This window comes from Natrix helvetica (genome assembly GCF_964273705.1).
Source record: "Natrix helvetica genome assembly, chromosome: W".
NCBI classification, from domain to species: domain Eukaryota; kingdom Metazoa; phylum Chordata; class Lepidosauria; order Squamata; family Natricidae; genus Natrix; species Natrix helvetica.
Window position 1 is genome coordinate 81,125,290 of NC_138555.1, and position 23,432 is coordinate 81,148,721.

Sequence of the window (23,432 nt, forward strand, 5' to 3'; positions counted from 1 at the left end):
TGCTTGTGAAGCAACTTTAGTAGTAAAGCTACTTAATTTTACTAGCAGTGCCTGTGACTCTATTCGTGTGTTTCTATTAGCAACGTTTTTCTCTCCGGCTGCACATTCCGCTGCACTACTCTCTGTCTCCCAACGGAGATACCTCCTAACAGTAATAGATGGAAATCTATCAAGGAGAGATCTTGTCAGGCCTTCAGCCATCTTTTCTTTTGGGTCTTTGGCCTGCCACACTGGGAAAATTGGGGGGGGGGGATTGTAAGGAGTCGCATACTATGTAGCCATAACAACATTCTTTCTAGAAAGCCAAGGTCATCCTTAGTCTCTGCACCTGACCGGAACTGGATGGCTGGAACTGCCAACATGGCAGTGGGAGATTGGACCGTGGGATGGATTGGTGGGTGTGGGGGCAAGATCTTGAACTTTCAACTGGGGGGGGGGGAACCTGGAAGCTTTCAGATTTGGATTTTCCCAGATATGCCAACATGGCTCTCTTCATAAATTGGAACTTTGAGCGATACTTTGCCTTGGACTCTGGTTTACTTATGGAACCCTGACAGATCCAACTTTACAACTAAAGAGACATTTTGCGACAGTGAAAACAATTAACAGAGGAAAGGCTTGTCCATGGAGTCGCGATGGGTCAGACACGACTTGGCAACTAACAACGACCACCATTACACCTCAGCAATAAATAAGATTGTTGATGATTTGCAAACTAGCAGCCTGTAACTTGGATGTTATGAAATGATAGATTTATGACTTAATTGTCTTTAATGACAGTACATGGTCTCTTTTGGCCCTGAACCACATTTCAATGACAAGGTTTCCACGCTTGTTTTGAATAACGATGGCAGCATACATTAGGGTATTAAGTCATAGGACTCAATAGAACCTTGCTCAAAGTTCCAATTTATGAAGAGAGCCATGTTGGCACATCTGGGAAAACCCGAATCTGAAAGCTTCCAGGTTATGGCATTTACTGTGCAGGAAAGATTAAAGGAGCAAAGTGACATCATATCTGTCTTAACACTGTGATATAAACAACGCCATGATGTACACCACAACATTGGAGCTTCCATTGGATGTCCATGCCACTATATGAAGATGCTGAATCTGAGGAGGTAAATGGCTGACAGGAATAACAGAATAGATTGCTTATGTTTTGATGAAACTAAATAGCAAGAGAATGGAATAGATTAACAGAATTGGAAGGGACCTTGGAGGTCTTCTAGTCCAACTCCAGTGTTGGATCATCGGCAACTTCTGGTGGCAAGCTGTTCCACTGGTCAATTGTTCTGTCAGGAAATCTCTCCCTAGTTCTAGGTTGCTTCTCTCCTTCCTTAGTGTCCATCAGTTGATCACTTGTTCTCCTGCCTTTCAGGGGCTTTGGTTTTAATGAATGGGGATTTTGTGGCTGTGACATTCACGCAAGTAGAACCAGATTTTTTCCATTCCATCCCCCCCCCCCAAGTCTTTGGGGACATTGTGCATCATTTCATAATCTGAAAGGGAATGGCATTATACTACCCTGCTTCTGTGAAAATAAGACCTCCCCAGATAATAAGCCCAGTCGGGCTTTTGAGAGCATGTGCTAAAATAAGCCCTCCCCCCAAAAAATAAGCCCTCCCTGAAAATACTGCAACACAGCAGCAGCCATGAGGTGACCAAGCTCGCTGCCTCCTGCACCTCAAAAATAATAAGACCTCCCCGAAAATAAGGCCAAGAGCTTATTTGGGGGGGGGATGTCAAAAGAAAATAAGACTCTGTCTTATTTTTGGGGAAACACAATACTCACACACATATAAATAGACACATGTTTTGTGTGACTAGTTCTCCCTCCCCCCCCCTTTTAACTGGATTAAGCTTGTGATTGTTTATGTTTCAATTAAACAAATGAATGCTTATTTATACTCTCTGTTTTGGTGAAGATCCCTGTTAGATCTGTTTGTTTACTGTGAATATATATATATATATATATATATATATATATATATATATATATATATATATATATATATATATATATATATACATACATACATACATACATACATACATACATACATACATATATATATATATATATATATATATGCCTTGTTTGTGCTTCTTTTAATATTAAAATTAGCTGATGAAAAGAAATGTCAAGCTGGAAGGATGTTGCTTAAAGCAAGAGAAGAAGAGGAAGTAAAGCTGAAGTTTGGCTCTCTTCAGCCATACTTCCTGTTTTGCATGCACATTGGGTAGACTCATGAATGCTACATGTGGTAGCAAGCTTCATCAAGCATAGCTTTTAAAGGTTAACTTCTGCAGGCCAAAAGAAATTTAGTTCCAAAACTAACTAACTAACTAACTAACTAACTAACTAACTAACTATCATCTATCTATCTATCTATCTATCTATCTATCTATCTATCCATCCATCCATCCATCCATCCATCCATCCATCCATATATCTATCTTTCTATCTTCTATCTATAAATCATTTATCAATCTATCAATCATCTATCTATCTATCTATCTCTTTATCTAATGTATCAATTATCTATTATCTATATCTATCTATCTATCTATCTATCTATCTATCTATCTATCTATCTATCTATCTATCTATCTTCTATCGATCATCTATCTTTATCCTTTCTATCTATCTTTATCTAATCTATTTATCTATGTATTTATGTGTGTGTGTGTGTGTGTGTGTGTGTGTATAATCTATTTTATGTATCTATCTATCTTTATCTAATCTATCTTCTATCTATCTATTTATGTATCTAGCTTTCTATCTATATCTATATCTATCAATCTATCATCTATCTCTTTATCTATAACTATTATCTATATCTATCTATCATCTATCTATCTATCTTTATCTTATCTATCTATCTATTTATCTATCTATCATCTATGTATATCTTTATTCTATCCATCTACAGTATATCTATCTATCTTTATCCTATCCATCTACAGTATATCTATCTATCTTTATCTAATATATCTATTTATCTTCTCTCTATCTATCTTTATCCTATCTATCTATCTATCTATCTATCTATCTATCTATCTATCTATCTATCTACCTACCTACCTACCTACCTACCTACCTATTTATCTATCATTTATCTATCTTTATCCTATGTATGTATCTATCCTATCTATCTATCCTATCTATCTATCTATCTATCTATCTATCTATCTATCTATCTATCTATCTATCTATCTATCTAATTATCTATCTATCTACCTAGCTACCTATTTATCTATCATCTATCTATCTTTATCCTAAGTATTTATCTATCTATCAATCTTCTATCTATGTAATGATAGATAGATAGATAGATAGATAGATAGATAGATAGATAGATAGATAGATAGATAGATAGATCTATCATTACATCATCAGGACCTTCTCAAAGGTCTGAACAGACACAGGGACATCCTAGAGGTAGAGGCCAGAAATTAAACAGTTATGGCAATTATGAAAGAGTAGGATGGATGGACACCAATGGGCTTAGCATTCTTTTGTATTGTGTCTTTCTGTTCCAACTACATGCTCACACGATTAGTCCCTGTTACCTGCCTTTACTTATTTATTTATTAAACTTCCTTGCTGCCCATTTTACCCTGAGGTAACATGTTTCTGGTAAAAGAGTCATTTTGAGAAGATCACAATGTCACACTATTTTCAACATCCAAGAACAAGACCATACTAAACTTGGAGATTTGATTGCCAAAGTTGCTCCATAATTTTAGAAACACATATACAACTTCCATTCATAATTTATTTTTAAAATTAACCGTGTATTCCTGGAAATGTTGCCTTCTGAAATTGCCATGCAATTCTGAAAGGAGATGTGGCTGTTTTTAAGAGTTTCGAGATTTTTTGGTGCTCTGAAACACCATTTTGTAATTAAATTTAAAGTGTTCTAAGACCATTCAACTCCTTTGGATACTTCCCTCACTTACAACTTAACAACTCTTGATTTCAAAATACTTTTAAGTATTTAGCATCCCTTGCCAAGCTCTCTGTCAACTCATAAAGCATTCCGGGCCTGCTCTCGAGTTGCCATAGGGGAGAACTGACAGAGCAGCTCGGTAGCCACGACCAGAAGCACATACCTTTCTCAAGGCTGTATCCCAGGTTATCAGAGCCAGCTGGAGAGGTGTGTTTTCTACAGCCCATAAAAGTGGGGAATGTGATTTATGACACAGCCTGGTAGGAGGGGGAAACAGAGTCATACTTGAGCTGCAAATTACATGGTACAATACAATACAATACAATAGTTGGAAGGGACCTTGGAGGTCTTCTAGTCCAACCCCCTGCTTAGGTAGGAAACCATGCACCACTTCAGAAAAATGGTTATCCAACATCTTCTTAAAAACTTCTAGTGTTGGGGCATTCACAATTTCTGGAGGCAACTTCTGTTCCACTGATTAATTGTTCTTACTGTCAGGAAATTTCTCCTCAGTTCTAAGTTGCTTCTCTCCTTGATTAGTTTCCACCCATTGCTTCTTGTTCTACCCTCAGGTGCTTTGAAGAATAGTTTGACTCCCTCTTCTTTGTGGCAACCTCTGAGATATTGGAACACTGCTATCATGTCTCCCCTAGTCCTTCTTTCTCTTAAGCTAAATATACCCAGTACAGAGCTGACTTCACTCGGTACGTGCTGACATGTTGCTTCTAATAAATAAATGGATTTCTTTTGAAACTTGGCTCGAGGCTGAGTTAGTTAGGGCATGTCGGAACCCTGACACTCTCTTCTTGTCATCTCGTCACATCGGCCTGCCAGAGTTTTGTAGCAATGAATAAAAATTCCTTTTTTTAGCCTCTTAAGGAAGAGAAGTATTACCGAAGAGTAGTTCAGACATTGTGTACTGGAATCCAGCAATTGAAATCCAACCCAGCATGAGACCTCAGATTGGGCAAGCTTTATTAGAAGAGTGGCAATTGCTGTCATGAAATGTAGTTTGGATTCTAAGAAAAGCAAGAGAAAACTCAGTTCAGATAGTTCAGGGGTGTCAAACTGAAGGTGCTTAGATCTGGCCCAAGCGGCCATCCTGGAAATAGTGAAGGACCAGCCCATGGTGCCTCTATCAGTGAAAATGGAGCACGGGAGAGTCTTCCCGGGCTCCGTTTTTGGCCATGACGGCCTCCTGCAGCCCTCTGACAATGAAACAGAGATTGGGGAGACCACATGCAGCCCACCTAGGTTCCATTTTTGGCCACAACAGCCTCCCGCAACTTTCTGCCAGTGAAAACAGAGCTTGGGGAGGCTGCGCGAGCTAGCCACGCCCCCCTGACCATGCTTCCTTCCCCCCCCAGGTCAAACGCAACCCTGATGAAGCCCTCAATGAAATCAAGTTTGACACCCCTGAGATAGTCTGTGTGAGATAAAGACAGTGAAGAGAGCACCTCTCTAATAATTGCCAGAGTACATGCTTTAGGGCGGTGGTAGCATGCTTTAGTTAGGCAAGGTTCTGTCTATAGGTAAGGAACAATAAAGCTTTCTTCTTGTTCACGTTCTTCAAATGTGCTTTCAAATGTGTGCAGCAGCTGCCAAAAAAGCCAACACAGTTCTAGGCTGCATCAACAGAGGGATAGAATCAAGATCACGTGAAGTGTTAATACCACTTTATAATGCCTTGGTAAGGCCACACTTGGAATACTGCATTCAGTTCTGGTCGCCACGATGTAAAAAAGATGTGGAGACTCTAGAAAGAGTGCAGAGAAGAGCAACAAAGATGATTACGGGACTGGAGACTAAAACATATGAAGAACGGTTGCAGGAACTGGGTATGTTTAGCTTAAGAGAAAGAAGGACTAGGGGAGACATGATAGCAGTGTTCCAGTATCTCAGGGGTTGCCACAAAGAAAAGGGAGTCAAACTATTCTCCAAGGCACCTGAGGGTAGAACAAGAAGCAATGGGTGGAAACTAATCAAGGAGAGAAGCAACTTAGAACTGAGGAGAAATTTCCTGACAGTGAGAACAATTAATCAGTGGAACGGCTTGCCTCCAGAAGTTGTGAATGCCCCAACACTGGAAGTCTTTAAGAGGATGTTGGATAGCCATCTGTCTGAAATGGTATAGGGTTTCCTGCCTAGGCAGGGGGTTGGACTAGAAGACCTCCAAGGTCCCTTCCAACTCTACTATTGTATTGTATTGTATTGTATTGCTTTGAAGAATCACAATGTGTCTTTTGGGGGATTTGGACTCTGAAAATTGCTTCATTATGACCACATTTGGAATACTGCATCCAGTTTTTGTTGCCACGATGTAAAAAAGATGTTGAGACTCTAGAAAGAGTACAGAGAAGGGCAACAAAGAGGATTAGGGGATGGCAGGCTAAAACATATAAAGAATAGAATAGAATAACAGAGTTGAAAGGAACCTTGGAGGTCTTCTACTCATAGATATAAACTAGATATGTCTAGTTTAATGAAAAGAAAAACTAAGGGAGACACGATAGCAGTGTTCCAATATCTCAGGGGCTGCCACAAAGAAGAGGGAGTCAAACTATTCTCCAAGGCACCTGAGGGTAGAACAAGAAGCAATGGGTGGAAACTAATCAAGGAGAGAATCAACTTAGAACTAAGGAGAAATTTCCTGACAGTTAGAACAATTAATCAGTGGAACAGCTTGCCTCCAGAAGTTGTGAATGCTCCAACACAGTTTTTAAGAAGTTGTTGGAAAACCATTTGTCTGAAGTTGTGTAGTTTCCCTCCTAAGCAGGGGGTTGGACTAGAAGATCTCCAAGTTCCCTTCTAACTCTGTTATTCTATTCTAAGCTCTTACCGGACAACTGGAACAACACAGAAGGTTTTCTCACAATCCCAAAATTGAGCCTCAATAGTTGGCTGCAGAGGTCACTACTATGTTTCTCTGAAAACAAGACAGGGTCTTATTTTCTTTTGAGTCCCGAAATAAGCACTTGGACTTATAGTTGGGGAGGTCTTATTATTTTTGAGGTGCAGGAGACAACGAGCGTGGTCACCTCATGGCTGCTACTGTGCTGCAATATTTTTGGGGAGGGTTTATTTTCGGAGAAGTGTCATTTTAGCACATGCACTCAAAAGCCCGATTGGGCTTATTATCTGGGGAGGTCTTATTTTTGGGAGAACAGGGTAGCATCTTTCCACCTTTCCCAAGTTAGAGCATTGTAACTATATTGAGATTGCAACATCAAAAATTACTAACCGGAAAGTTCATCTTGGCTGATAATTTATGAGTTTCAATTACAACCTACCAGAAAGACAGCCATAAGCAGTCCTGCATTTTAAGCAAGAATCCATTACTCTGAAAGATAAGTCTCTTAAGCAACCTCTCTAGAAATACCCAATTATTGTGGGGATTACAAAGGATCCCTCTGTCAGGTTTCCGAAAGATGCCCTAATTAATTCATGAGCCTCGAGCCAAGTTTCAAAAGAAATCCAGTCATTTATTAGGAATACCATTTCGGCAATAGCCCATTGCAATCAGATCTAACCTCATTTAAATTATGGCTGAACTTTGGCCCTGTTTCTTCCCTCCCCTCAATCTGTGTCATAAATCACATTCTCCAAATAGGTGCATGCTTCATAAGCCTGCTATAATAATCTGAGATCTGACTTTAGCCGAAGGTGTGCGTGGAATGCGTTCCCTCCCGTTCCTCACCATGGCAACTTTATGAGTTGACGCCCTCCAGTTTTTGTATACTAGCTAGCGTGAAACAAGTGTTTATTTTTCCTTTGACAGATGTCTAGGTGGTTGGGTTCCAGAACAATACCAGACCACCTCAACTGAATGACAAATTTTAAAACCTTATTTACTCCCCTCATTGTCTTCTTTTTAGTCTTTGAGCTTAACAAGGAACCATAGATTTCTTCATGGGCAACTGTGAACACCCTTTGTGATATTATCGTGGTCAAGGTGCTGACTTAGAAACCGGGAGATTGTGAGTTCTAGTCCTGCCTTAGGTATGAAAGTCTAACCTTTAGGCTTTCTCTTTAATGCTTTAAAGACACAAGAGAAGGAGGAACCAAGCATTAACCGCTGTACTCCAGGCCTGAGTTTAACTGTTTAGAGAGTGCATGGAAGTTATCACTGAGTTTCCAAGGTTTTATACACAAATAGGAAGACTGCTTCGATCTTTTTTTTTAATATCCTGAAATATACCAGAGGTAAGAGAAGAAATAATGGGTAAAAACGAATCAAGGAGAGAAGCAATCTAGAACTAAGGAAAAAGTATTAAAAGCGAGAACAGTCAACCAGGGGGATGGCCTATCTTCAGAAGTTGTGAGTGTCCCATCACTGGAGCCTTTCAGAAAGAAACTGGAGAAACGTTTATTTGAAATGGTGCAGGGTCTCCTGCTTGAACGGGAGGTTGGACTAGAAGACCTCCCAGGCCGATTCCAACTCTATTTTTCTTTATTCTGATATACAACATTTGTCAGCTCACTGATTCCCATACTTCTTAAGGCCTGTCAAAATTGTATGGGAGCATTTTGACTAGTTGATTTAACCAGGAGTTGGACTACATGACCTCCAAGCTCTCTTCAAACTCTGTTCTATTCTATTGTCCCAAAGGTGCTTTCTTTCGAGAGGCAAGTGAACTCTCTGCTTTTTCTTTTTCTTTTTAATATATTTTTATTATTTTTACATTTAAAACAATGCAATACCGCGGAGTCGGACTGACCATACATTCACATTATGTACAGCTAGTTTCAACCATTAACAATTAATCTACTTAATACATTGTTTATCCTTCTGTCCAATCACAATATATACATTTGTTCCAGTCTTGTCATCTTGTCTTATACCAATCATAAAATCTATTCCATACTTCAAAATATTCTGCTTTCCCTTTATTTTTAAGTTCAAGAGTGAGCCTATCTGCTTCTGCACAGGCCAACACTTTTCTGATTATATCTAGCTCTGATGGTGTATTTTCTTTTTCCCAATGCTGTGCATAGGTTATGCGCGCTGCAGTCAGTATATGTATAATTAGATAGAGTGTATCTTTCTTAAACCCCTCAGGTATTATGCCTAGGAGAAAAGTTTCTGGTTTAAACATAATTTGTTCTCCCACCATTTGTTCTAACCATGATTGGATCATTTTCCAATATTTTTTTGCCTCATTGCACATCCACCACATATGATAGAAAGTGCCTGGTGTTTTTTTACACTTCCAACAATTTGGGGCGAAATTTTTGAACATTTTGGAAAGCCGTGCTGGAGGGAGATGCCATCTATAGAACATCTTATAAAGATTTTCTTTATATGCTGTAGCCAATGTTAGTTTCTGATTAAGTATCAAAAGTTTTTCCCACTTAGCCAATTCCACATTGTAACCGAAATTTTTCGCCCAGGCGACCATGGTTTCTTTGACCATGTCTGCTTTTTCTTTGAAGATGCTTCACAAAAAGTCTTCAAAAAGAAAAACCTGAAAGTCGACTTAAAAATAGCAAAAGTGGAGCTTAAAATGAGGCTTCAGTACTAATCTGGAAAGTGGGGAGTTAAATATTCAATACAATATACAATACAATAGTAGAGTTGGAAGGGACCTTGGAGGTCTTCTAGTCCAACCCCCTGCCTAGGCAGGAAACCCTATACCGTTTCAGACAAATAGCTATCCAACATCTTCTTAAAGACTTCCAGTGTTGGGGCATTCACAACTTCTGGAGGCAAGCTGTTCCACTGATTAATTGTTCTCACTGTCAGGAAATTTCTCCTCAGTTCTAAGTTGCTTCTCTCCTTGATTAGTTTCCACCCATTGCTTCTTGTTCTACCCTCAGGTGCTTTGGAGAATAGTTTGACTCCCTCTTCTTTGTGGCAACCTCTGAGATATTGGAATAATGCTATCATGTCTCCCCTAGTCCTTCTTTCTCTTAAGCTAAACATACCCAGTTCCTGCAACCGTTCTTCATATGTTTTAGTCTCCAGTCCCCTAATCATCTTTGTTGCTCTTCTCTGCACTCTTTCTAGAGTCTCCACATCTTTTTTACATCGTGGCGACCAGAACTGAATGCAGTATTCCAAGTGTGGCCTTACCAAGGCATTATAAAGTGGTATTAACACTTCACGTGATCTTGATTCTATCCCTCTGTTGATGCAGCCTAGAACTGTGTTGGCTTTTTTGGCAGCTGCTGCACACTGCTGGCTCATATTTAAATGGTTGTCCACTAGGACTCCAAGATCCCTTTCACAGTTACTACTACTGAGTAAGGTATCACCTATACTGTACCTGTGCATTCCGTTTTTGTTGCCTAAATGTAGAACCTTACTCTTTTCACCATTGAATTTCATTTTATTAGATAGTGCCCAATGTTCAAGTTTGTCAAGATCCTTCTGTATCTTAAGCCTATCTTCTGGAGTGTTGGCTATTCCTGCCAGCTTGGTATCATCTGCAAATTTGATGAGTTCCCCATTTATTCCCTCATCCAAATCATTGATGAAGATGTTGAAGAGTACTGGGCCTAAAACAGAGCCTTGGGGTACTCCACTGCATACTTCCCTCCATGTAGATGCAGTTCCATTGAGAACTACACGTTGAGTGCGGTTGGTCAGCCAGTTACCAATCCATCTGGTGGTGATGCTGTCTAACCCACATTCTTCTACTTTATCTAGTAGTAGGTTATGGTCTACCTTATCAAAAGCCTTACTGAAGTCCAAGTAAACTATATCAACGGCATTCCTCTGGTCCACTAATTTTGTCACATTATCAAAGAATGCAATAAGATTAGTCTGGCATGATCTGTTTTTGACAAATCCATGTTGGCTTTTGGCTATTACTTTGTTTGCTTCTAGGTGTTCGCAAATTCGTTGCTTGATTATTTTTTCCAGAATCTTTCCTGGTATTGAGGTTAGGCTGATAGGTCTGTAGTTTCCTGGATCTAATTTTTTCCCTTTTTTGAAGATGGGAACCACATCAGCTCTTTTCCAGTCCTCTGGTAGTTCCCCGGTGTTCCAGGATCTCTGAAAGATATAATTCAGTGGTTCTGAGATCTCGTCTGCTAGTTCCTTCAGAACTCTGGGGTGTAATCCATCCGGTCCTGGTGATTTGAACTCATCTAGGGTAGACAGGTGCTCACTTACCATTTTCTTCCCTATTTCAATTTGTGTTCCTAATTTTGTGGTGCTGCTTTTGATAGGTTGGACTGTTTTATCCCTTTGTGTAAAGACAGATGCAAAACATGAGTTAAATAGTTCTGCTTTCTCCCTGTTGCTTGTCACCTTCTTGCCACTTTCTCCTAGCAATGGACCAATTGTTTCCTTAACTTTTTTCTTGTTTTTAACATGTTGGAAGAAGCTTTTTTTGTTAATTTTTACTTTTGTGGCAAGCCTTTCTTCATTGTGAGCCTTAGCTTTCCTCACTTCATCTTTACAGGCTCGGGCTATTTGCTGATATTCTGCCTTAGTTATGTCCCCCTCCTTCCACTTTTTATACTTACTTTTTTTGTCTTTCAGTTTGTCAGATAGTTGTTTATGCAGCCATGCTGGTTTCTTTTGGGAGCTGTTGTTTTTCTTCTTCATTGGTAATGTGTTAGACTGGGCTTTTCTAATCTCATTTTTCAAAATTTCCCAAGCTTCTTGAGTTGTTTTCCCCTCGAGGATTCTCATCCATGGAATTTTTCCCAAGCTCTCTCTAAGTTTATTGAAATTAGCTTTCTTAAAGTCCAAGACTCTAGTTTGACTTTGTTCTACTACTTGTGTTTGGATAATGTTGAATTCCAATATTGCATGGTCACTTGCCCCCAGGGTTCCTATGACTTCAACACCTTCTATCATTTCCTCTCTGTTAGTGAGAATTAAGTCCAGTATGGCTGATCCCCTTGTTTCCTTCTCTACTTTTTGGAAAACAAAGTTGTCTGCTAGGTTTGTTAGGAACCTGTTGGATCTTCCACTTGGTGCAGAGTTTGTTTCCCAGTTGATGTCAGGGTAGTTAAAATCTCCCATTACTATTGTGGTGTGCTTCCTACATACCTTAGTTAGCTGACTAGCAAAGAGTTCATCTTCTTCCTCTGCTTGGTTGGGTGGCCTGTAGTATAGACCTATGGCAATGTCATTTCCCCCACAACCTTTAATATTGACCCAAATGCATTCAAGATAGTTCTCATTATTGTTGTGCTCTATTTCTGTAGAGACATAGTTATTTCTTATATATAGTGCAACTCCACCTCCTCTTTTATTTGGTCTATTTCTTTTAAATAATTTAAATCCTTCTAGCTGTATGTTCCATTTGTCAGTTTCATCCCACCAAGTTTCTGTAATGGCAATAATATCATATCTGCCCTCTTTTACTTGAATTTCTAATTCTCCCTGTTTATTCCTCATTCCATGACCAACGGCTTTTCTTGTTACTTTTTTTGATGCGCAAACGGCTGCCTCAGTGTCAGGCTTACAGTGGTGGCCATTTTGTATACTCCGTTGGCCATTTTATGCCCTCCGGCTGCTATTTCACCTCCTCGGCTGCCCAAAACATTGGATTGCTATTGGCGCCATGATATCTGGTCTTTGTATTCGCCATGGGGAATGCGTCATTTAGGCTTATCCCACAGGCTTGATGTCACAGGGTTCAGGTCAGCTAGGACTACCCTGTCTATTGCACTGCCTCACTATGATTGAAACTATAATAATTGAAGCACAAAAAAATTCATTGGGGCGATTACAAAGCCCCCCTTCCAAAAAAAAGGCCATTCTATCATTCTATTCTGTTCTGTTATTCTATTCCATTGTTATTTTATTCCATTGTTATTCTATTCCATTGTTATTCTACTCCATTGTTATTATATTCCATTGTTATTATATTCCTTTGTTATTCTATTCCATTGTTATTCTACTCCATTGTTATTCTATTCCTTTGTTATTCTACTCCATTGTTATTCTACTCCATTGTTATTCTACTCCATTGTTATTCTACTCCATTGTTATTCTACTCCATTGTTATTCTAATCTATTCTATTGTTGTTCTATTCTATTCTATTGTTGTTCCAATCCATTCTATTGTTCTTCTGATCTATTCTATTTTCTATTCATCCTCTTGGACAAAGTTGCAGAATTGACTAGGCAATGATTTTTTTAGAGCAACAAATATTTACAGGTGTTGTTGACCAGTTTGTTTAAGCTCTGAGTGTCTTTTTCTCAGTGACAGAATGTTTGGACTTCTAAAAGACATTAAAAAAGAAAGATATAAAAGAGGAAGAAGGGAAAGTCTCCACGGTTGAAAGCATCTCACATGGCAATTTTGGGAACTCAGACAACAACAAGGGTGGTTGGTTTTTTTCACACCTTCATGCCAGGCCTGAGGGTGTTAGTAATTTGCTAATTTTTGTTTTTAAATGACACATCCTGAAAACATGAGCAAAACTTTGAAAGTCCTGCTCATCAAGGACATAATTGTCAAGGAGGAGCAGAATCCAGTCGAGCGACAGAAGTCCAATGGTGTCCCTGGCATTTGGTTCGGTGAGTAAAAAAAGAGGTATTCTTATTTGACTTTCTACCTCCTGGGAAGTTAGAAATAAATGAGAATATATCAGGAGAATGAGGACATTTCTGGAATCAGATGCTACCTCTGGGGAAAGGGGGAAAGGGAAGATGTCTTGGAACAAGAATTTGTATCTGTCCTTTTATTAGATTTCTTGTCAGTGTATTTAGTTTTCCTAGTGTTGGGGACTACTGAGGCTTGTTGTGCTCTTCATGTGCTCTTCATGTGCTCAAGGATCCACCAAAGGGACTGTATTTGTATTGTAGGACTGTGTAGTTGATTCTACTACAGTCCCTGAAATCTTAGTTGTACATCCTGGCTGAGAACATCATTGATGGAGCAATTCTGCCTAAAGCTAAGAATGGGTTCCTCAACTCCTTGAAGGCGATCCCATTTCGGTCAGGAGTTAGCAGGAAGGAAGAGTTGCACAAAGCAATTATCTTGTTGAGCTGGGAAACAGCCTGCCCCTCAATTAGAGAGAATTTCTGTAATGTGTGGGTGAAGATGTTGTGCTCATTTCTGCACAAAAATAGCTAGAAGGAACTGCATGCTCCATCTGGCCTACCTCACCACCTTCGTTCCTCGCCTCCTTGTTTAGTCTAATGCTAAGAAAAGCTACACGGGGATTAAGGGAGCCTGGCATTCATCTGGAAGGCTTCTCACTTCCAACAAAGGAAACAGCAGTGGGGCTACTGCGACCATTCCTGATTCCAAACCGGAGAAATTATTTGACCACTCAGATCAGCAACAGACAAACTGAGCAGCTAGCAGTGGGGCTACCCAGGTGTCTGTCTATGCTGGTGCTTCATTGATAAGCTTCTGGTCCTCAAGATTACAATTAAGTTACAATAGCTAGCGATCATCCCAGCAGCTTCTTAAAACCTCACGTTTGCCCAGATGCACTCTAGAGCTTCAGTCAAGTTATTATTCCTGATTCCTGAATCATAGCCATAAGATAAGCTACCTGTTGACACGAAACATGGGGTCACCTGGCTGTCTGCTCAAAGCCAAGGAAGAACAAGCTAGGTTTGTGAACATCTGGATTAGCTCTTAGCTAAGAGCTAGGAAGCATTAAAACAAGCAGCTTAGCCTTTAGGTCTGCTGGAAATTTCTTGAGCATCTACCTGAGTGAGGCTGTTCAAATAGTGGGAAAGAAGAACCCTGAGAGATGAGTATTAGGGTTAACAAAAGTTAGTGGGAGGCAGCAATACTTATTCCAAGCCTCAAACCCAATAGGATCTATATGAGGTAGTAGGGAGCATAGGAGCTTGCCACAAGCCTTAGGGTCAATTGAAAGGTTTTCCACCTTGTAGCTTAGCTCTTAACTAAGCTTGGAGGCAACAGTTGAATGGGGTATCTACTGTTATTCCATAGCTCAGAGCTTGGGTTCATCTAAGCTAGGGGGGTTCAGCTTGTCTTATCTAAACCAGGGGGATCAGGTTGTCTTATCTAAGCCCGATCCCCAGCTGAGACCTCCTAGTCCATCAGGCTGTTACATTCCAAAGAAGCAAGTAGGAAGCTACAAGCCTTCTAAGCTAAGCTTCGTGCTCAGCTGGGTGATTTTGCTTTACCTCCTAGCTCACTATTATGATTCAGCTAGGGCTGAAGCAGGTATTTTGTTTTGCTCAGTGCTTCTCCGGCTTGGCAACTTTGAGGTGTCTGAAGTTCACCAACTCCCGTTTTTGGAGCTCAAGACGTTCACACGCCTTAAAGCTGGCAAGATTTAGCTTGAGCTGCAATCTGGGGCTCAGGTATCTAGTGGGAATGAAGGAAGCTACCTAACCTTCTTCCGAGGCTCAATGGAGACATTCTTGCCAGATGTTTTAGAAGAACAAGGAGCTAGCAATCTCGGGCTAAACAAGGAGTTTCTTTATAGCCATAGATTCTATGAGCTTAAGGGCTGAAGCATATCAAGATGGGTGCTGAGCTTTTATATTTTTTAATGCCGAGATAAATCCTAGGATTTAGGAAAGCTAGTTGGGGAGTGGGGCAAGGCGGTTATCCCAAACCATGCTTAACTGGAAGACTGCTAGCTGGGTTTAATGTTTAATGTTCAGCTAAGCCAGTCAGTACAAGTGGTATTCTTAACCATCAGTTGCTTGATCTCCAACTGAGCCATACAACTCAAGTTGGCAATGAACAGGGAAGCTGCTTGCTCCAAGCCTGATGGTTGGCCAAGACATCCTCAACCCTCCAACTGAATGCTACAATTCAGGACAGCTGATCCAGAAAAAAGTAGACTTTATTCCGAGCTTCAATGGCCAACTAGGAGATTTTTTTGATCTCCTAGCTTACTACGATTCTGCTAAGCTGGAGAAAACAATCAGAAGCTTGCCGCAAGCTTCCAAATCTCTTGCTTAGCTAGAAGCTCTATGATGACTATGACTTGAGAAGTTGGGCTCATAAGAAGCTTGTGGAGAGCAACGGGGATCCCGAGGGCCTGCTCCAACCCTAATGCTGATCTTTCACATTTTTAATCATCAGCTAGCTCTGGAAGGTAGGAAGGCTAGTTTGAAGCAAGTGGGCTTATTCCAAAATTCATGCGAGGAGAATTTTCACAGCCGAGCTGAGTTCGTAGGGTTCTGCCAAGCTAATCAGGAAGAAAGGAGCTAGCTAATGGGGGGTCTGCTCCATTCCTTACACATCTTGGAGAATGATCTCTTTGATCATTCTCCAAGAGATGAGGTGAGTTCCTGAGTTCCTGAAAGGGTGAGGAGCAAGAGTACCATGATTCCTTCTTCAAATCTGATATTTAAATAGAAGATTGATGTCCTTCTTATAGAGAGCATGAGGGTTCCAGTGAGCTAGCAGGGAAGGTAAAGTAGTGAAGAACAAGGAGCTTACTTGCCCCAACTCTCATGCTCAACTGGATGCTAGGAATCAGTAAAGCTAGTGGGGAACAAGGAGTGGTGGTTGTGTTATTCATTTGATCTTGGTGATTCTATGGGCCAGGTCTCTCCACATCTTCTGATCTTGCAATACTTTTTTGGAGTTGTTTTATGCTCTGGCTGGTGTGAGGTTTGGTGGGGTCTAGCCATTAAGTTCTTCGGAGCTTATCTCAAATGTCAGGTTCAACTGGGAGATTTTTCACCTCCCAGTGAAGGGGCTTCATTGCCAATCTCCAACTCTGCTGTGTGGCTGAGAATGTCTTGCTCACTCAGCTGAGAGCTTGAGTTCACATAAGCTAGCATGGGTCAACCATGAGGCTTTGTAGAAACAGTCTTACCAGCTATTTGCCCTGCTTGAGATAAGTTTTTGAAGAGCAAGGGAACTAGCAATTAAACTCCTGCTCCACAGAGCTTCTCTACATTCATGGACTCTATGAGTTTGTTGTTGTGGTTGTTAGTTGCGAAATCATGTCCGAACCAACGTGACCCCATGGTCAGTGTTCCTCCAAGACTTCCTGTCCTCTACTATCCTCTGGAGTCCATTGAAGCTCACCCTGACTGCTTCGGTGACTACATCCAGCCACCTCATTCTCTGTCGTCCCCTTCTTCTTTTGCCCTCCATCTTTCCCAGCATTAGGCTCTTCTCCAGTGAGTCCTTCCTTCTCATTAGGTGGCCAAAGTACTTGAGTTTCCTCTTCAGGATCTGGCCTTCTAAAGAGTAGTCAGGGTTGATCTCCTCTAGGACTGACCGATTTGATTGACTTGCAGTCCAAGGGACTCGCAGGAATCTTCTCCAGCACCAGAGTTCAAAGGCCTCCCTTCTTTGACGCTCAGCCTTTCTCATGGTCCAACCTTCACAGCCATCCATTGCAACTGGGAAAACCATAGCTTTGACTATACACACTTGTGTTGTCAGGGTGATGTCTCTGCTTTTGAGTATGCTGTCTAGATTTGCCATAGCTTTCCTCCCCAGGAGCAAGTCTCTTTTAATTTCTTGGCTGCAGTCCCCATCTGCAGTGATCTTGGAGCCCCGGGAAATAAAATCTGTATAATTTACTTAGATTTCAGTAAGGCATTTTATAAAGCAGACCATGGCTTACTTCTTGGTAAGATAGAACAATGTGAGATAGACAGAATGAGCACCAGATGGATTTGTAATCACACTCAGCATGTGGTCTTTTTTTATAATACGTTTTAAATTTAATTTTATCTACATATAGGTCTCTGCTTTTTACTATGCTGTCTAGATTTGGCATAGCTTTCCTCCCCAGCCTCTTTTAATTTCTTGGCTACAGTGCCCATCTCTATGAGCTTAGGTCAGCTAAGGGGCGGAATTACTACCAACTGGATGCTGAACTTTTTTTCAATCCCCAGCTAACTGCTGGGATTTTTGATTCCCAGCTAAATGCTAGGATTCAGATAAGCTAGTGAACAGCCAGGAAGCTCCTTCAAGTCTCGTGTGAATTATGGAGCTCCTTGATCTCCATGTTGAAGTCTAGAATTCAAATAAAGTCCTGAAGAACAAGGAGGTTACTTGCTCCGAGATAACTTCAATCATCTAGCTGAAGGCTAGGAGTCGCTAAGCTAATGGGGAACAAAGGATGGTGATGATGTTATTCCTTCGGTCTTGGTTATTCTATGGACCAGGTCTCCACCCATCTTCCAAACTTGCACTACCTCTTGGAGTGTATCTATGCTTTGGCTGGTGTTGACTTGGATGATCTAAAACATATCTAAAACAGTCTAAAATGGTTGCTGGAACTGGGTATGTCTAGTCTGATGAAAAGAAGGACTAGGGGAGACATGATAGCAGTGTTCCAATATCTCAGGGGTTGGCATAAAGAAGAGGGAGTCAAACTATTCTCCAAGGCACCTGAGGGTAGAACAAGAAGCAATGGGTGGAAACTAATCAAGGAGACAAGAAACTTAGAACTGAGGAGGAATTTCCTAACAGTTAGAACAATTAATCAGTGGAACAGAAGTTGCCTCCAGAAGTTGTAAATGCCCCAACACTGGAAGTCTTTAAGAAGAAGTTGCATAGCCATTTGTCTGAAACGGTATAGGGTTTCCTGCCTAGGCAGGGGGTTGGACTAGAAGACCTCCAAGGTCCCTTCCAACTCTGTTACTCTACTCTATTCTAATTTGATTATTCTCAGATTGTGCCAATACTGATTTCTGCTTGGACTAAGACTGAGTTTTGCTATGTCAGTGAGAACTCGTTCCCAAACATACTTCATTCTCATATTCTTCTATGATTGTAAGTCTAAATCCCCACCTTTGTTTCCCCGTGGGCATGAAAATATGACCCCTTCTTCTCATAGGCTGCAGCTGGTAGTCTCCGATCCAGTGTCCTGTCTGTAAACAATGCAAAATAAATTATCTTCCATCGGACTTTCATTTTGAAAGTCATTGGAAAGTGGAAAGCTTGACCTTGGAGATGCAGATCAGCATCCCGGCTATCCCAAATTAGCTGGAATATTTATGATTTGGGACAGGGACTTCCTCCTCAGAAACCTTAAGAAATCTTACATTTCTTAACCTTCTTAACCCCAAGAAGAGAGATCAATGAAAGCCCAGAGCCAGAAATAAACTAATATGAATAGGACAGGACAGGACAGAATATAGAAAAGAATAGAACAGAGAATAGAATAGAATGAATAGAATGAATAGAATAGAATAGAATAGAATAGAATAGAATAGAATAGAACAGAACAGAACAGAACAGAACAGAACAGAACAGAATAGAATGAATAACAGAGTTGGAAGGGACCTTGGAGGTCTTCTAGTCCAACCCCCCTCTTAGGCAGGAAACCCTACACCACTTCAGACAAATGGTTATTCAACCTCTCCTTTAAAACTTTCAGTGTTGGAGAATTCACAACTTCTGGAGGCAAGTTGTTCCACTGTTTAATTGTTCTAACTGTCAGGAAGTTTCTCCTCAGTTCTAAGTTGCTTCTTTCCTTGATTAGTTTCCACCCATTGCTTCTTGTCCTGCCCTCAGGTACTTTGGAGATTAGCTTGACTCCCTGTTCTTTGTGGCAGCCCCTGAGATATTGGAAGACAGCTATCATGTCATCTCCTGGTCCTTCTTTTCATCAGACTAGACATACCCGGTTCTTGCAACTGCTCTTCGTATGTTTTAGCCTCCAGTCCCCTGATCCTCTTTGTTCCTCTTCTCCGCATTCTTTCTTTTTCTGTGCTCTATTCTATGAGAGAGAGAGAGAGAGTGCTCCTCAGTAGACAGTGTCCGTGATCTCTACTTGGGGACGACTCCTATAATACGACTCTCTTAATACAGTGTTGAGGGAATTAGGTCTCCAGTAGAGCGCTTGCATAGGGGAAAAACTGTCTTCGTGTCTAGTTGTATTGGCATGCAATGGCCTCAAGTGACATCCTGAAGGGAGACGTTGAAACCGTTTATCTCCTGCACGTGAGGGATCTGTAGATATTTTCTCAGCCCTCGTTCTGGTTCGTGCATTTTGCAGGTCCTCAGTGGGAAGCAAGCTGGTTGCAACTGTTTTATTTTTCTGCACTTTAACTATCCGTCGAAGCCTATGTCTGTCCTCTTTGGTTGTTGTGCCCAACCACTCAGTTGAAGTACAAACGACCGACTCAATAATTCCTCTGTTGAACTGTATCAGCAGATTCTAGGACAAAGTTGAGTTTTCTGAGTTGATGATGCAGGGAGAACATTCTTTGTTGTACCTTTTTAATGATGTTTCTAATGTTAGGTGTCCATTTTAAGGCCTGGGAGATAATAGAACTCAGAAACGTGAAGGTCTCTATTGTTGATATCATTTTCTTTCCAACATTTTTTTTTACATTTTCTTTTAATACAAACATTTCATCATTCATTAAACAGTGTGACGTCTAGGTACACATGCTTTGCGTCATAATAGTTAAAGCTTTCCACCATATTCTTTATACATATATCTATTCTTATTGCAATACTGGGACTTAAAACGTAACCTATCTATTGGTATAACACTTCTCTTCTTAATTTATTTAACTTTATAATACATTATTTTCATATTTATTCTCTAACCATTGATAGAACAGCTCCCATATGTTATAACAAACAGATTCTTCCTTTCCTTTAATTGCAAGTGTTAATCTATTCATTTCTGCACATTCTAATATATATTTTTTAAATTCGCTCACACAGAGAGGGACTTCTCCTGGTGCCGTCCACTAGGCAATGCCAACGGGCGACACCAAGGAGTAGGGCCTTCTCTGTGATGGGCCCAACCCTCTGGAATGACCTCCCCCCCGACATTAGAACCACTACTGACCTCCGCTCCTTCCGGCAAAAATTGAAGACTCACCTGTTCCGATTAGCAGGCCTGGCATAATTACAACTGTCCCTCCTGGCAAATGTATTAACTGGTTATTTTAGGGGTATTGTTTTTAACTTATTGTGTGTGTTTTAGGGGTTCAAAATCCTATATTTATATATATTGCTTTGTACAGTTCTTTTAATTCCATTTTTAACCTCCTCCATTCCAACTGTACATATTCAATTTTTATTGTATTTTGATATATTTTGCATGGACTGTACACCGCCCCGAGTCCCTTTTGGGAGAGGGGGCGGTCTAGAAGCATGAATAATAATAATAATAATAATAATAATAATAATAATAATAATAATAATAATAATAATAATAATAATAATAATAATAATAATAATAATAAATCGCATTTCCATCTGTGGGGATCTCTTCACCCTTCCAATGTTATGCAAATATCATTCTAGCTGCAGTTATTACCTGAATAATCAAACATACATTTTCTTTACTATATTTTTCTAACAAGTTACCCAACAAGAACAGTTCAGGTTTTTAGATCAATATGTTGCTGTGTCATCTTCTCCAACCACATTCGGGTTTTTTCCCCTGTATTTTTAATTGTATTTTTTTGGCTTCTACACACGTCCATTACATATGATAATATGACCCCAGTGTCTGGTGACATTTCCAACATTTAGATGAGTTGTCTTTAAACACTTTTGCCAATCTTTCGGGCGACATAGGCCATCTATAAAACATTTTATACAAATTCTCCTTGTATGCAGTTGTCATGGTTAGTTTATAATTTCTATTCTACTGTTGATACTCTGTTATCTAATATTGTAAGAGGTGATAGCAGAGGAGAACTTCTCCTAAAATCTACTATCATCTGCAGTTTAAGAGTATTCTGGCTGTACCATAGGGCCAGTTGATCTGCCTCTCATCTATATGCAGACCCATCATTGTCTCCAGTGAGGTCAACAATTGTTGTATCATCTGTGCAAACTTCAGTACTTTAACGGAGGGATCCTTCGAGATGCATATAGTGAGAAGAGTGCTAATGGAACGGTATTTGATGTCATTTTCCCTAGTTTCACCGACTGCTTCCTATTTGTTAGAAAGCTTACAATCCCTCTACAGATGTGGTCAGGCACAGCTAGCTGAGTCAGTTTAGAGCGGAGCATCTCTGGAAGGATGGCATTGAATGCTGAGCTACTTGGGTTAGTCTACAGAAGTCTACAGAAAGGACCCTTACACAGGCCTCTGTTGGATTCAAGATGTTGCAAGATGTAGAGCAGTGCCATATCGACAGCATCTTCTGCCAATCTATTTGCTCAGTAGCCAAGTTTCAAGGGGGGGGGGTTCTATCAGCAGACCCGTGATGGCTCTCAGGTGGGCCAGCAAGAGTTCAAAGAATTCAATTCTTGAGAATTGAAGTCCAGCAGTCTTAAAGTTGCCAAGGTTGGAGACCCCTGGTGTAAAATATCCTTGCATGTTGTGAGACACTTGGCATGCTGAATGTACATATCTTGGCAGCTCTTGGAAGCTCTAGGTTAACACTGTTAACGTATCCTAATACAATGAGTAGGGAATCTGGCTATCAGCCCATGGGATTTGGTCAGCTAAGGTTTGCAATGCCTTGTTTATGCAAACTTGGGGTGGTATAGTAGACCCCAACTACGATAAATGAAGAAAGCTCTTGAAAGGCATAAAGGACTATGCAAATAAAGAATGGTGTCTCTAAGTCCACCTCACAGAATTTATTTAGTTTATTTAGAGTAGTGTAGTGTAGTGTGTCAACTCACAAAGCATCCCTGGCCTGTTCTCGAGTTGCCGTAGGCAAGGGGGATGGGAAACTGACGAAGCAGCACGGCAGCCACAAACAGAAGCACATTCCAGACATATCTTTCTCAAGGCTGTATCTCAGGGTTACCCACAGCGGCAGGAGGCGAGTGATCTCTACAACCCGTGAAATTGTTCCATTGGTGAATGTGATTTATGACACACCCTGGAGGAGGGGGGAAAACAGGATTAAGTCTTGGTCGTAAATTAAGTGGGGTCAGAGTTGGCTTCACTTGGGCACGTGCCGACATGGAGCTCCTAAAAAAATAACTGGATTTCTTTTGAAGCTTGGCTTGAGGCTCATGATTTAATTAGGGCATCCATCGGAACCCTGACATAGGGTAGTGCAGTGTCATGTACACTACGAGTGTAGTGACATGTTTACATCATGAGTTGTTAATCTAAAAGCATATACTTCCTCCCTTTTTGTACTGGATGGTTTTTGCAATTCTTTCCACTCTTTGAATCTGAAATCCTGTGATTTGCAGGCAGCTGTCATAAACAGAATCATTCAGCCATATTTCAGCCATGAAGCAAGGGTTTGCTGAGTTGGAAAAGTCTGATTTGTTCCTATTTGAAAGGAGCAGTTCATCTATCTTATTGATGAGAGAAATACAGATTAGTTAAATGCAGCGAGGGGTGGGGAAATATTCTTACCCCCTGCTTCCCTGGTCTGTAAAATGCCTCCTCACTTTCCCCTCCTTCTCCTTCTCTTGTTTCTTTTCTGCTTCTTTCTAACTACTGTGCTAGAAGAGATAACCACTGTTCCCTCAGTCAGAATTTCGTCCTCCTTTGAAAAAAAAAGGGGGGGATAAATAGTGCCGGATAGCTGCTTGTTATTGAAAGTCAACTATCCTGGCATTCAAATTCTCATCTCTTGAGTATGACATTCACAGTGAGTCACTGAAAATAATAGAAAACATCAGAACTACCAGAAAGCATTTCACCAAGGTC

General features: G+C 40.5%; 1 gene segment (V, D, J or C); it reads left to right on the top strand.

The window, feature by feature from the left end:
- LOC309400410 (Ig gamma chain C region-like) overlaps positions 1 to 23,432 on the top strand; it is a 110,043-nt gene that overhangs the window by 82,007 nt on the left and 4,604 nt on the right.